Source organism: Echinops telfairi, unplaced genomic scaffold (assembly GCF_000313985.2).
Source record: "Echinops telfairi isolate 266 unplaced genomic scaffold, ASM31398v2 ScPeMD7_29;HRSCAF=101, whole genome shotgun sequence".
NCBI lineage: Eukaryota > Metazoa > Chordata > Mammalia > Afrosoricida > Tenrecidae > Echinops > Echinops telfairi.
In genome coordinates, this window is record NW_022103926.1 from 1,232,924 (window position 1) to 1,246,751 (window position 13,828).

Below are 13,828 nucleotides of genomic sequence, written 5' to 3' on the forward strand. Positions count from 1 at the left end.
ATCCAGTGGCATTGTAAGCATCTCAGCGCTGGCAGGGGTCTCCATGTGGCTTCTCCAGGTCCAGGGCTATGCCATCAGCATAGTCCCATGTGTCTTGTCAGTAGAGAGTCTCTCAGGGAGTGAGCAGAGAGAGAGAACACGTCTCCAGCCTCCAAGGAGGAAAAATAGAGGAATTGCCAGAGTCCTCCGGAGAAGGTCATGCCCACACAGAGGCCTCATTGGCTATGCCCGACTGACAGGCTAGACTCCACCCCTTCACTCTGAATCCTCTCAAGTCCCAAATTGACATCAGATGATGTAAATACCATACTGTCTTTATAGAAAATCCTATGCAGAATTTCAAATACAGAGAATCAGACAAAACAAAATAAACAAACAAAACCCAACAAAGTGAGAGAAAAGCAGGAAAAATACTTCCGGAGAAAAGAAAACAGAAAATATTAAAAAGCGAGACAACTTTAAAATCGGTCAAATGATAAGGTATGGCATCTCACATGATCGACATCACAAGCTGTCCGACGGCACGGCTAAGCTGGGTCCTCTCTCACCAAGAACTACCACATTAACAATTAAAGAAGTAAGAGAGGCAGACAGACAGACAGACAAACTGATGCTGAAGATCCGTCAAGGGCAGCAAAAACACACCCTCCCAGAGCTGCCCCTCAATGGGAGACAGAGAGCCAATACTGGAGAGGGTCACACCTTGGGATAAAGACGTTGGTGGCAGTGTGGGACGGGGCTTTCTACTGCTGTAACAGTGACCGTCACGGAAACTCCCAGGGGCAGGTCCCCCTCTAGGGTCGCTATGAGTCAGCAGGGCTTGACGGCAGTGAGTTTGGATCTTTTTGTTTGTTTAGGTGAGTGGGCTAGGTGTTGGGCTACAAACTCCAAGGTCAGCAGTTCACACCCACCCGCTGCTCCAGGGAGAAAGACGCGACTCCTGTGAAAACGGACGGTGTCGGCAACCCCACATAGGGCTGTGAGGGTCAGAATCAACTCGACGGCCTATGACCTCGGGTACAAAGACGACTGCTTGTAAGGGAACACTTCTGATGGGAGGGAGGCATTCAATACAGCAGCAAGGAAGGAGGTGGCACCCCCACACCTGTACTGAGTTTACATGCAAATGCCCCTGAACTCCCTCGGCCACTTCTCCAAGCCCAGCAACTCCAGAGGTTCCCAAGGAGAAGGCGGCTGGGGGACAGCAGAGGGGGCCACAGCACACTCACAGCGAACTAAGGCCTCCAAGGGGTGCCCAGTGCCCAGCACGTGTCTCAGCTCAGCCATCAGCCCAGCAAGCCCGTCATGGGAACCAGGTCCCAAACATTCCATTGCCATGGCTACTGCCCACCCCTGGCACTCTCGGAGTTGAGGAATCGGATAAGCTCCAGGAAGAGACTGCTGGGTGGGGAGCAGCGGGGCCAGCCTAGGCCCTGGGTGGGGAGCGGCGGGGCCAGCTAAGCCCTGGACAGCAATTGGGCAGCAAGCACCCAGAACCAGGGCAGAAGGGCCTCAGATCCCAGGAGCTTCCATGATCTTTCTATTCCATCTTCCCACGCGCTTTGGGAAGCCCCCTCGGTGAGCGCACCCTAACTGAGCACTTGCTGTGTGTCCTGGGCGGAGGGAAGGTGCTCCACACCTTCAAGTCCTCACCCCTGCTGCCATCGAGTCCGTTCTGGCTCACGGGGACCCCACAGGACCGAGCAGAGCTGCTTCCTCGGGTTCCTGAGAAGGCGGGTCTTCCTAGAGGCCGCCAGTCATGTGTTTCTCCAGCAGAGCTGCTGGTGGGTTTGACCTGCACACCTGTTTCCTGACTCCATCCCTCCCCCTCTGCTAACGCGTCAGAATGCCATCCCTGGGTCAGTGCTGCCCTTTGGAGCTCCCATGGTTGGTGAGCCTCCCCCGTGAGACTGCTCCACTTATGGGTCTGCCAAGGGTTTGGCTGAAAAGAGAGCGGTGGTGGAGGCTTCCATGCTCACACGGAGCAGATCTCTCATGAACCGCTGGGAGGCGGGAGTGGGATGTGTGTGTGAACCGCAAAACTTTTGGTTAGCAGCCTAGTACTTAACCATTGCACCACCAGGGGTCCTGAACCCTGTGGGGGTTGGCACTGTTATTAGCCCCAGCTTATAGATGCAGAGACCAAGGTTCGGAGAAGTGAAGGGGTTGTCTGACCCCTGTGATGGTGGCCGCAGTCACGTCAGCTTGGCTAGGCTAGGGTTCTCAGTGGCTTGGCAGATACTGTCAGGTCGTTCTTCCATTTTGGGACCTGATGTTACTTGAAAGCCCATCAGTTTCCTGCATTCAATATACGTGGGTGCTCTGGCAAAGCTCCCACTCTCTCCAGTTGGTATCTGACTCTATTCTCTGATCTCTGATGCTCAGCCTGTGAGCCAGCAGCCTGCTGTCTGACCAACAGATTGTGGGTGTACCAGTCCCTGCAGCCACATGAGTCAGAAGAAGCCTCCGGTCTGACATCCGACCCACGGACTTGGGTCTTGTGAGCCATTGCCTAGAAATAAACCCATAACATCCATACAGGCAGCATATGTGTCCATGGTTTCATAGGGTTATAATAATGCAAAACAAAAAACCCTCACTGCATCAAGTTTATTCTGGCTCATAGTGACCCTACAGGACAAGGTAAAACTGCCCCTTTGGTTTCTGAGACTGTAACTGTTTATGAGAGTTGAAAGCCTTATCTTTTTCCCATAGGTTAAGAAATCTTGATTTAAAAAAAACAAACAAAAATACGGAGAAGTGGGTGAGGGGACATGTTGGACAGTGTAAGATATGACAAAATAATAATTTATAAATTATCAAGGGTTCATGAGGGAGGGGGGAGCACGGAAGGAGGGGAAAAAATAAGGAGCTGATACCAAGGGCTCAAGTAGAAAGCAAATGTTTTGAGGATGATGGCAACAAATGCACAAATGTGCTTGACACAATAGATGTATGTATGGATTGTGATGAGTTGTACGAGCCCCCAATAAAATGATTTAAACAAACAAACAAACAGGAAGCAGAGAATATAAGGCTTTACTGGAACAGTCTATGGGAGTACAAAACCTCATCTTTCTCCCACAGGTTAAGAAACCTTGATTAAAAACAAAACAGCAGGAAGCAGAGAACACAAAGCTTCCCACCCGCAGTGCGTGCATTTCCTGTTCTGGGTACAAAGTGGCTGAGCCGCCAGGCGTGTGACGGCGCAGTACATATAGAACCTACACAGAGTCTTGATCGTCATCATCAATGCCCATTACTGGCTTATGCATGTGGTGTACTGTGCTTTCTATTAACTCGGGAACATATCCTGGTACGAGCTTGCTTCCCATGCAGCACCACCCTATCTCAGGTACCGTGTGTCTGTCTCCGGTGTGTGGATTTATCTCCCCACCTGAAGTCCTTTCCAGGATCCTCCTCCTCGTGCATCGTGGCTCCCAGACACAGCACAGCGATGCAGCCGCAGCAACCGCAGGAAGGGGCAGAGGAGGAGTATTGGAAGTGAAATGAACACTCATTAAACCACAGGAAGGTGGCAAACTGGCAAATATTGATGATGGCCATTCAGATATGTTGCACTTGGCGCCCACGATGACTCTTGAAATCGAAAACTCTCCAGACAGGGCTGGCACCACTGAGAGCTACATGGCTAAGGGGCATGTGAGGGCACCTGGGCAGACATGGAGAAATGGTAAATGGCATGGGGTGGGGTGGGGCAGTGGTAATGTGACTGAGGACCAAACACAAAGTGCATGCCTCTCAGCACTGCTGCTAAGCCATGAAGCTTGTCCCAGACACTACAGACAGAACAAGACCTGGCCAGGATGTGAGGTTTGCCCAGTGGCCAACTCAGGTGAAGTCCTGTTTCACGGAACGCCCTGTGGTTGCTGGGTGAATGCCGCGTGTTTATCAGGTGTTGCTTATTTAACGTCCAACTCAAATAGCATCCTATTTCACTGAACCTACCATGGGCACAGGGACGCATGACGCGTTCAAGTCACTGGTTCCGCTCTTCCAGGAAACCCAGCCTGCGAAAACCATCCCCCTAATCCCTGGTCACCCACTAGATAGAGTCCTACAGGCCTGGCGTCAAGTCCTGCTTCTGCTGATCACTGAAATGTAGCCCAGTGCTGATCAAGAACACAAACGCCGCAGGCGGCCTGCAGAACCAACAGACCTGTCTTGGCAGAAGCGCAGTCAGAGGCTCCTAAGACCCGAGGACGGTGAGACTTTGTCTCCTGTGCTTGGGACACACGACCTGGAGAGACCGGTCCCTGGCAAGGACACCTGCTTGGGAAAGCGGAGGGACATTGAGAAGGAGAAAGGCCCTCAGGGAGGCGGACGGACACAATGGCTGCAACCATGGGCTCAAACAGAGGCGGGGCAGAGCCAGGGGGTCGTGTGTCCTGTGGGGTCTCCATGAGCTAGAACCAACTCAATGCCCCCTAACAAGAAGCTCGAGATTAGGGGAAGGGATGACTAAACGCCTCTCTGCCTCAGTTTCCTCCTCTGTCAAAGGGAGGTGACAACAGCACTCAGCCCCAGGCTCATTACAGGGGTTCAATTAGTGAACTGAAGCAAAAACCCTCAACTGCAGCCACCGCCAGGCTGTCGGCAGAGGCTTGGGTGTGGCTAGGATACTGAAAAGGCATCAGTGGTGCTTCCAAGGTTTGAGGGACCAGGAAGAAAGGCCTGGCCAACTAATTCTGAAAACCAGTCTTTAAAAGGCCTGCAGATCACAACAGCTTGATTCTGCTATGCAAGGGCTGTCATGAGACAGGGGCTGTCTTAGGGCGTCTCATGACAAGGATCGCATGGCTTTGGAATCAGGATGCACCTCAAGCTCCCCAGGAGGGACAGGGCCTTAGTGGCACACACCACCCCCAATAGCATCTGTCCCAAACCAAGCTCACTGCCAGCGAGCTGATGCCGACTCACAATGACCCTATAGGACAGGACAGAACTGCTCCCGTGAGTTCCCCAAACTGTAATTCTCTCTGGAAGCACAAAGACCCATCTTTCTCCCATACAGCACCCAGCGGTTTGGAACCGCTGAGCCTGCAGTTGACAGCCCAATGCTACAGCACAGTAGGGACTGGTTACAGCACAGAACTGGGCCCAGCTGCGGGAAGGAGGGGCCGATGACTCGGGGAGCTATCTGCAAGAAGATGAACAGTGATAAGAAGGCCTTCCACTCCCACGCTGGTAAATATTTCTGTTGGAAACATCACTGAAAAAACAAGTCCGAAAGTGCTCAATGGGCCCTCTGCTTTAAAAACAAAACAAAACCCAAAACTAATTTCTAACAATACCACAGTAGCATGACGTAAACGTCCAGAAAGATGAGACCTGGGTGGTTCCTGGATTACTGATGAACTCCAAGACCTTCAGTGCACAATAGGGAGTCAGCAGTGGCCTGGAGAAAGCCCAGGAAAGACCCCAAGGACAAGCGATGAGGGTCACATCCCTCGCGGAGGTAACGGCATGGCCAGGCCTGCACCGGATATGCTGGGGCCACCTCCGCTGGCCTCACACAGAGAAGCTGGGCTCGTGATGAAAAATTCTGGATTCAGAGCCGGTATGGTCTGGGACTCAGGGAGGCGCACTGCGTCCCCGTCTGTCTGTCGCTCAAATGTGGCTCACACTGGCTAGGGCGTCGCGGAGCCATGAGTGAGGACTGACAGGGACCATCCATATACAGGGCTCCTGCTGACACGCTCAGCCACGAAGTGAAAGGAGGGCGGTTCAGGCCACCCAGCAGTTCTGCGGAAGAAACGGCCTGGCAGTCTGCTCCCATCAGGATGGCAGCCGAGGAAGGCCTGCCAGGCGAGGCTGCTCCAGGAGGCCAGCGGGCTGGAGGCCAGCCAGCGTCAGCACCACCACCTGCAGGCCCAGTGTTTCTCAAGCTGAGTCCCGACAGGCGGCCCCACGTGGCTTTCGGCACCCACCCAATCTAGGACACACAGGTCATAAAGCACGAGTTCTTCTGCCTGGGTGTGTGAGCCCCTCATGGGCCTAGGGATTTGCTAACTGTCTGAGCAGGGTCACCTGGGACTCTCTCAACCCCACTCAACACCGAATCATCATCTGCATTTTAACCGGACCCGTCCACTAACCCACAGTCCTCCAGCTGATTCGAACTCACAGTGCACCGTGCTGGGGCAGAGCAGGACTGCTCTCAAGGGCTTCGGGGACTGTCCCTCTCCACGGAAGCAGACAGCCTCGCTTTTCTTCCTTGGAATGGCCGGTGAGTTCGAAGTGCTGACCTCGCAGTTAGTACGCAATGCTAACCTCATTGTGTCACCCCCTATGACGGGGAAGTCTGAGAAGGTTGGCTCCAGGGTATTTTATCTGCAAGGCCTATTGGTCCCGGCCCCAGGCCCTGCCTATTCCCCCAACCCAACCTGCCACTGAGTGGCTTCCGGCTCGTAGCTCCGCTGGAGGCTAAGGCAGACTGCCTCTGTGGGTTTCTGAGACTGTCAGGCTTTACAGAAGCAGACAGCCACATCTCCAACCCAGGAGGGGCTGGTGGGTTCGAACCACCCACCTTGCAGTTAGCAGCCTAACTCCTAACCCACGGTGCCACCAAGCCTCCTCGGTGGTTGTTGTGAGGTGCCATTGAATTGGTTCCATCTCAGAGCGACTCTACACATAACAGAAGGAAATGCGGCCCGGCCCTGTCTCATCCTCACCATTGTTGTTCCGTTTGAGCCCATGATGGTTGCAGTCACTGTGTTGATCCATCTATCTTGTCCATCAGTTCCACTGCCCCACACTAAGCCTCCTTACTGCCCTCCCACCCCCCACCGCAAACGCCCTCCTCCAGCTGTCTGCCCCCAACCTCCTTTCTCTCACCACCTCTGCCTGGGGGGTGGATCCCACTCTCGGGATGGGGATGCAGGCAGCTGAAACAATAGGACAATCCCACCAGCCCCGCCCAGTTCCACCTTCCAGAACTTGGCCCTGGCCTGACGGAGCCACCCATCAGCTTCCTGACCAACCAGGAGGAGGCCCAGAAGGCTGAAAGACCACTGCTCACCTGGCCAGGGAAGGGAAGGCACCCCAGGGAGGGGCAGGCTCTGGGGGGCATCCTGGCGAGGCTGGTCTGTGCCCCCCATGTACCGCTATACCAGTGTCTGCTGCTGGTCTCTACAGTCTCGCCAGACCTCCGGCGGACAGTGAGGACGGGGGACATGCCCTGGACGGAAAGGCCTCAGGGGCCCAGGTGTAGGTAAGGACCCAACCAGACCTTAAGGCAGCTAAATGTGCCTCTCCTTGCTTCCTCCATGCCCAGGCTGCTCCATGCCAGGTAGGCAGTTCAAACTCACCCACCACACCTTGGGAGAAAGGCATGACCATCTATTCCCACACAGATGACAGCCCCAAGGGGCAGTCCTCGCTGGCCCACAGGGCCGCTCTGGGGCGGAGCCAACCAGACAGCAGTGGGGTCTGATTCCGCACTTCTCAGGCTTGCCTGCTTTCTTCACTCACCAAGCCCCTGGAAGCTGAACACGGGCTCTCATCTCCCCTCGTGGCAAAACCGCCCACACCCAGACCAAGCCCACTGCCATCGAGCCGGCTCTTGCTCACAGTCCCCCCACCCTGGAGGACAGGAACCTGCTTCCGAGGGAAGCGGCCACCTTGTCTTTCTCCCTCGGAGCAGCTGGTGGGTTTCACCCACTGGGCCTTTTGGTTGACAGCCCGATGGTTAACCCCTGCACCACGAGCCCCCTTCATCCCACGCAGCAGCAGAGACCCCGGTTGTGCAGAGATGAGCACCCCTCGACTGAATGCCACCTTGGAGGAGCGGGGTGACCCTGGTCTAGCGGCGTCACCTCTCGGAGCCTCAGCTTCCTCATCAGGGGAGTGAGGACATCGCATGGGAATAAACAGCACATTGGAGGCTCTGTCCTCCCAGGAGGCCACACTGCCCAAAGCTCCAGCCCATCTGGGGGCCCTAATGAGGGGCATGGGCAAGGCCGGGCAAAGCTGGCAGGCCCCTGGGGAGAGAGGTCCTGGCTCATGCTTACCCAGCTGGGAAGTGTGGAGAGCCAGCGGGCAGCAGGAGACAGGGGTCTGACCTGCGTGCAGGACAGGTGGCCGCCAGGACAGGAGCGGGGGCCCAGATCCAGCCGAGTAGACAGAACCAGCAGCTCGGTGGTGACTGGCTCTCCCCTTGGCTGTGAGTGTGAGGCTGCTGTGAAGTAGGGTCTGTCCCAGGACCTGCCTCTCCCCGCTGGCTCCGCCTTCCCTGGCCTGGCTTGGGCGCTTCCTGTGACCAGGCTGTGGACAACCCCTCTCTGGCAGCAACCCATGCTCCCTCTGAGAGCCAGGCCTGCCCCGCCATCCTCTGCATGGAACTCTCCTGCCCCTCAGTCAGTGTCCAGAGACTGGAACCTGAGCACACTGTCCTGACCCAGGCCCTGCCAGGACCCCTGGCCCAGCCAAGCCTCCCTGCCCCACCCACAGGCGTCAGCGAGCTGACTCGCAGGACCTACAGGACTCCAGTGTGCCGGTGACCCATGAAGAAAGTAGGCGTGAAATCCAACCCAACCAAGGTAAAGACCAAACTCACAGCTGCTGAGCAGTGCCGACTCACGGCGCCCCAAGGGACACGGCAGAACTGCCCCCGGGGGCTGCTGAGCCCGTGGATTTTTACGGGAGCTGACAGTCTGTCATGCCCCTGAGAAGTTCCTGGTGAGTTTGAACCTCTGGCCATTCTGCGAGCTTAATCTGCTGTGCCTCCAAGGCTCCGGGGATTCTCTGCGAAACCCAAACCCAGCCCACTGCCTTCGGGTCAATTCCACCTCACCGGGACCCTATAGAACAGAGCCGAAGGCTCCGGATCTTTAACGGGAGTCTGGTCTTTCTCCCTCGGAGCCTCGCGGGGGTTGAATCACTGGCCTTGCAGTCAGCAGCCCAGCATTCACCCGACACCACTACACAGCCTGAGACTGCGCACTTGAGCAGCTCAACCCTGGTGAAGATGGCAGAGGCCCAAAGGCCCGGGCACACCGTGTTCTGAGACACATTAGGTGGCCCTGAGTTGGTGCCAACTCAAGGGCAAGTGAAAATCGCAAGCAGAAGTCAGAGAGTGCAGTGTGGGGGAGGGAGCCTGTGGACGGTGGTGACCCGGGTGTGGGTGTGAGACTGGAGGGGGCAGAGGGCGACTGTGGGAGGGGGTACCAAGTGTGTTCTCTTTGTGGGCCACTCAGGCACCGCGAGTTCAAGGGGCACACCTGAAGCCCCGGCACTCCGTTCTGCTGTGAGACTCCCCCAAGAATAACTGTGAAAACTCAGTCAGTGGAACAGCACCTGTCCCCTCTGCCCCAGAACACAAGCCCCTCTCATCCAACCCACCAACGTTCATGGTGGGCACCTTTCCCGGCCAGGTTGGTGCTGGAGGAGGACATGAAGCGGCGAAACCCGGGTCCTGCCACCATGCATAGTCCTGGCATGAGCACCATAGACCCACACGCAATAAACAGCTGCATCAGAGCCAATGCGGTGACGTTGGCTTCCCCTCCTCGCTCGGCCACCCCACAGTGCAAGCCCTTTTCCTCGATTTTCCCTGTGCGGTCCTGGCCTGGGACTACATCGCCTCCGCAGCCATCTCACCTCCCTCCTGAGCAGGGGTGCTGGTGTCCCCGCCTGAGAGGGCTTACTGGCCCTCTCCCCCCAGCTGACCCTCCTATCTCATATCCAGCTCAAGTATCTCTCAGGTGTCATCGTCTAGCAAAGATGTCCTTTTGATGACCAAAGCGTACCTGACCCAAGCCATGGCCTTGGTAATAATGGCCTCATCCACCCACTACCCACTGTTGTCAAGCCGCTCCCGCCCCCTGGAGACCCCCGGGACAGAGCCGAACTGCTGCTCCGCAGGGTCTCCAAGGCTGCCCACCTTCACGGAAGCAGATGGCCCGCTCTTCCTGCTTTGGAGAAAGTGGGCTCAAACCACAACCTCTCTGTTAGCAGCACATCAATGACCTACTGCACAAACACATCAGCTGCTGTCGGGGAGAGAGGAGGCTTTCTACTCCTGTACAGAGTTACAGTCTTAGAAACCCGCGGGGGCAGTTCTACTCTGTCCTACAGGCTTACTGTGATTTGGAATCGACTCCATTGCAGTGGGTTGGGGTTTTGTTTGTGTGTTTGCTGGGGGTGGTGGTGGGGGTGAGATTAGTCCACCCACAGTCCACGGCAGCTAACCCTTTTTATAAACCAAACCAAACTCACTGCCATCAAATCAATGCTGACTCAAAGCGACCCTGTAAGACAGGGTAGAACTGCCCCTGTGGGTTTCTGACTGTCCCTCTTTATGGGAGTAGAAAGCCTCCTCTTTCTCCCACGAAGAGGCTGCAGTCAGCAGTCCAATGCATAGCCCACTGTGCCACCAGGGCTCCTTAACCCCTTTACACAAAGGCCCAAACCTCAAAGGTAGCCTCTGTGGCTCCTACCTCATTCTGGAAACAGCCAGGTGCAATTGTTACCTGAGTGTGAGGTCATGTCCCAGGCAACACAAAGGCAAGGCGGCCACACCAGGTGAAGGGGCTAGCCACAAAGGGCTTATCCAAGCATGCAGACGTGAGAACCCCAGAGAGACTCAGCTCTCCTTCACTGCCCACTGCCCACGTGGCAGGCTGGATACACACTTTACCCACCTGCACTGGAACCGTGAGCAGCCCAGCAACGAGGTGTTTTGATCCACCGGAAGAACCAAGGAAACCCCCTGAAGTCGCTGTGCAGTCCTTGTATCTTGAGCCCCTGGGAATCCAGTTCTTTGGGATGGACCTGGTTTGGAAGACTTTCCATTCAAATCTAACCTTGTGGCTCCTGGGGCTTTTATGCCCCTGGCAATTCCTCCATCCTGAAACCCTGCCTGGAAGCCTTCGCACAGATAGCCACGCCCCCCCTGCTGTGCTCAGCCTTCTAAGAGACCTCCACGGGTCACCTACTGCTGGCTGCAACAGGCCTATTCCCCCCACTCCCCCAGCTCGGGACTCTAATTCCCCAGCACTCGCCTTGTGACAGGCTGACTTATGATCCTCTGCATCTTTGACTGTCTTCTCCACACAGCTGTTGTGTTGTTGTGAGTGTCCCCACACACAACAGAGCAAAATGCTGCTGGTCCTGCACCATTCCCATGACAGGTGGCAGATCAGACCACTGGGACACAGGGGGTTTTCACTGGCTGACTTTCAGGAAATGGCCAGGCCTTTCTTGCTGGTCTATCTTGCTTGGTCTGGCAGCTCCGCTAAAGCTTGCTCAGCATCCCGGCAACACACGTCTCCAGGACGTACGGGAAAGAGTAGGCTTAGCCAGGACTCAGACCTGGGTCTCCCAAGTCAAACACTCACTGCCTTCGAGCCAAGCTGACTCACAGCAACCATGCAGGACAGGCTAGAAATACCCCTGAGGGTTTCCGACACCAGTCTTTTTTTGTTGTTTAAATCATTTTATTGGGGGCTCTTACAGCTCTTATCACAATCCACATATTCATCCATTGCAACACTAAGTCCTTATGAGAATTAAAAACCTCACCTTTCTTCCAGAGCAGCTGGTGATTTTGAACTTCCAGTTAGCAGCCTAAAGTATAACTAACGCATGACCCCATCGTGGAAGGGGGGATTCTGCCACTGATCTCCCACTGCCTCCTGGCAGGCATGCAGCACAGGTGGTAGAAAAAGGGCAGTTTTGCAGGAAGGCAGGTGGAACTGGAATGCCCACACTAGGTAGGATTGCCATAAGTTGGCATCGACTGGGTGGCAGTGAGTTTGAGAGGAGGACCCTCACCCACATTCGATGGTGTAGTAAGCGCATGGGTTTGCATTTGAGCTTCTCCACGCCCCCACAGAGCAGCCTGGTCCCTCTGTGCCCATTTCCCTCACTTCTAAGCTGAGGACACAGAAGTGCCTAAAGTGACATATGCACCCAGGAGCCTGTAGCAGGCTGCTCTGCGAGGGCCAGGGCACCAGGAATGAGGAGACTCCACTTTGCTTCTGTGGACACATCATCAGACAAGACCCAGTGCTAGCCAAGGACATCATTTCTGGCAGAGGGTGAGCACAAATGAGGACTGACACCACTGTTACAATAATGGGCTCAATCCTAAGCAGCACCCGGGGAGGTCCCAGGCCCCCACGCCATCTCCTGCTCCGACACACAGGCTGCCTGCCGGGACTGGCAGCGGCTCCACAACAGCAAGGAGGCTGCTCACTGGGCGCCTCCCCAAGGGCAGGCCAAGTTCAAGCTGAAGAGCAAAGCCGTCACTGTGAGGACCAAGACACGCCTGGCTCAAGCCTCGGTCTTTTCCATCGCCTCCCATACGTACAAAAGTTGGCCAGCGAATAAGGAGGCCAGCGCAGAAAGGGGGCCTTTGAATGACGGTGCTGGCAAAGCACATGGAAGGACCATGGATTGCCGTGAGAACGAACCCATCTTTCTTAGAAGAATTACGACCAGAGAGCTCCTGAGAGGCACGGAGAGCAAGTCTGGGACTCACGTACTTCGGACTTGTCAGGAGAGACCAGTCCTTGGAGAAGACCCTCCACAGGAGGGACTGGTACGGGGGCTACAAGGGGCTCAAACCTGAGAACCAGGGTGAGGGAGGCGCAGGACAGGGCAGTGTTATGCTGTGCTGCGCACCAGGTGGCTGGGCCTCAGAACCGACTCCATGGCATGTACCACCGCCAAGTGCATCCTTGCTCCTGCTTCCCTTTTATAACCACGACAGTAGGAAAACCACCCCGCACAGAAGAAACCTCACTGCCATCCAGTGGATGCGGCTCAGGGACCCCATGGGACGGGGTAGAACTGCCTGTGGGTTTCTGAGACTGTAACTGCTTAGGGGAATAGCAAGCTCTGTCCTCCTCCGGAGGAGCTGCCTGCTGGTGGTTTCAAACTGAGGACCTTTGGGATCACAGCCCAACTCGTAACCACTACCCCACCAAGGCTCCTGTTACCGTCATAGCAAGTCTTAGTTGCAGGCAGGAGGGAGCAATTCCTTCCCCAGCACACACTCCCAGGGAAGCAGCAACACACTTACGGACTTTCCTTCTCGGCCCATCTTTCCACAGGCAAACGTCTGCTCCCTGGAAGCGGGAATGGGGTCTGTCCAGGTCACTGCCCACTCCAGTGCCCGGCAGGGGCTGGTATACAGGAAAAGCTAAACTCCCTGCCATTAAATCAATTCTGACTCACAGTGACGCTATAGAATCGGGTGACACTGCCCCTGTGGGTTTTTGAGACTGTAACACTTTACCGGGAGTAAAAAGCCTCATCTTTCTCCAGAAGAGTGACTGGTGGATTTGAACCGCTGACCTTGTGATTAGCAGCCTGACAAACAACCCATTACCCTACCAGGGCTCTTTGGTACTCTAGCGATGTCAGCTTCATAAAAGAGACCCAGCTGGATCCTCACAAGAGCCCTAACGCACGCCGTGGTGTGGTTGTGAGTCGTTGCTGAATTGGTATGACTCACGGTGACCTTATGCATACACAACAGAAGGAAGAATTACTCCGTCCTGTGCTACCTTCGTGTTTGAGCCCATTCTGCAGCCCACTTCATGAAGAGTCGCCATCTTTGCTGTGGACCTCTACCGTGCCGCCAAACCCCAACCCACTGCCATCCAGTCAATTCCAACTCACAGCGACCCTACAGGACAGGGTAGAACTGGCCCTGTGGGTTTCCAAGACTGCCACTCTTTACAGGGTTAGAAAGTCTGGTCTTTTTTCAATGGAGTGGTTAGAAGGTTTGAACTGCTGACCTGGTGGTTAGTAGTCCAATGCTCAAACCACTGAGCCCCCACAGGAAAGGTGCAAAAAT